The sequence below is a fragment of the Mus caroli genome, chromosome 2, assembly GCF_900094665.2.
Source record: "Mus caroli chromosome 2, CAROLI_EIJ_v1.1, whole genome shotgun sequence".
Classification (NCBI taxonomy): Eukaryota; Metazoa; Chordata; class Mammalia; order Rodentia; family Muridae; genus Mus; species Mus caroli.
In genome coordinates, this window is record NC_034571.1 from 77,782,877 (window position 1) to 77,785,265 (window position 2,389).

The following is a 2,389-nucleotide window of genomic DNA, read 5'->3' on the forward strand; positions in this document are numbered from 1 at the left end:
AGGTCCAACTACCTGTCTCATCCACTCCACAAGTATTCATGCATACTTACATACACATACCTATGCTTACATATGCATACATTCCAAATGTTCATCATAAATTAAATAAGAAGTTTCATCAGAAATGTTCCCAATAGTTTCCATTAAGACTAGTTATCTAATTAAACATTCATTATTTGTCACTATCTCTACAAGTTCATTAAAAATTTATAACAATAATTCTTATGTCATAAGTTAGCACGGTTTTGTCAAGAAGCAAATCATCTTCCTAGTGTCTCATTAGTTTTGAAGCTTTGTACAGATAGATCCAGTTAATATTTTATCTTCTGTCATTTGCACCTACAATAAATTGCCCATTCCCAGTTTACGACCTTAGTTATCAAAATGGTTTCACAGCCATACTAGAAGGAATGTTTTCCCTGTTCATAAATCTCTTCCAAGCCTGCCTTCTTTCCTACTGCAATTAATCCATTACACATGAAAGTTTATACAGCTCTAATTGCATTTTTTCTATAGAAGGCTCAAAATTACTTGTATAAATTTAGTAGTTCTGTAGAATCATTATTAGAAATTATGAAATCATTAATTTGTCTATATAGCATTACTACAAGAAAGTACATCTTCATTGATCAGCAGAAAATCTGCTCAATAGGGTGGACTAATGTCCAGGATTATTAGACTAATTTAATAATGACAGGAAAGGCATGTTACCAATAAAAATCAATCCTGAGATGAGATTTGGGAAGGCCTTGCAATTCAGAGTTCACCCACCACAGACCTTACAGAAACAGTGGACCATATCCAGAAAAGTCATCTGCTAGCCTTAGCCTCTTTTAGATGGCTCCCAACAAATGAATGCTCTAAGTTTACCAATAGTAACATTATAAACTTGTTTCACAGCCGGGCGTGGTGGCGCACGCCTTTAATCCCAGCACTCGGGAGGCAGAGGCAGGTGGATTTCTGAGTTCGAGGCCAGCCTGGTCTACAAAGTGAGTGCAGGACAGCCAGGAGTTATACAGAGAAACCCTGTCTCAAAAAACAAAAAAAAAAAAAAAAAAAAAAAAAACTTGTTTCACAAATATTAACAGGTAGTACTTTATTTTTCCTACTTTTTTATTTTTAATTTTCCATGTGTGGGTAGTAATTCTGAGCATATTAAATCAACACATCAGTATATCTGCATGGAGGGCAGTGGAAATCATCATAGTAGCTGGCATTACCAGTCTCCTCAAACAAAAGATCATTTAGGGATACTCTGGAAACTCTGGGAAGCTAACATAGTTATTATTAGGGAAAAGGGCACACCATAAGCCAATAAAATTAGAGCTCTTGAGTGAATTTGGCACCTTGCATTCTAAAATGCCATTTTGCCTTTACTTTAAAAAAAGTTACTAGAAATTAAATCTATATTTGCTTATGGATAAGATTTTTGGTATTTTCTAGTTATTGTGACAGCTCAAGAAACCCACTGTTACTAGAGAGGAAGGAGGCATTCTCTGAACAAAGCATTAGAACAAGCAAAAAATTTACTATTGCTGTATCTGTGGCTTTCATATAAGGAAGAGCTTTAACTCACCCTGAGTCAAGTACACAATAACCTAAACATTATTCTACCTCAGCACTGTGAGTGATAACATCGGGTCTATTCGCAGGTGCCTAAGAGAAGCTCCTCACAGAGTTGGTTGGAGCTGCTACACTAGCCTCACAGTTTACCTGATGAATGATATAAACTATGCACATAGAACACCCTTGTCTATATGTTTATAGTTTTTTCACTAAGGGTAGCTTTAAAATGTTGTCAATTTATCCCTGCCATGGTAATAAAAAGCTAGCAGCTCCGGCTAATGCATTATGCTAATCAGTGCATACAGAATGGAAGAGTTGGACACTGTTTTAAATCATAACACACAGTTTATAAAGATATTCAAGTATCTTTATTCAGAAGTAATACACTGAACAATCTGATCTTGAAAATCCATTAGGACTGTTGATTTATGTTACGAAGTACTACTTAATCCTAACAACAGAGTGCAGAAAGAAAATCACACTGTTATTCAAATATAATACTAGTAGTTACAAGTGAACATGAGTTACATCCTTTAACATAAAAAAATACAAATATAAGACAAGTCCCTTCCAGTCCACTCAAGCACTCAGGTGCCTTGCCAGTGGAGTCTCCGGACACCCGCAAGGACCCGCACAGGACTCCCCACGGGATCCTAAGACCTTTGGTGAGTGGAACACAGCTTCTGCTCCAATCCAATTGAGCGGGACCTGAGACTGCATTAACTAGGGAAGCAGGCAACCCAGCCTCTGCTGGGGCACAAGTCCCTTCCAGTCCACTCTAGTATTGGGGTGCCTTGCCAGAGGAGTCTCCGGACACCTGCAA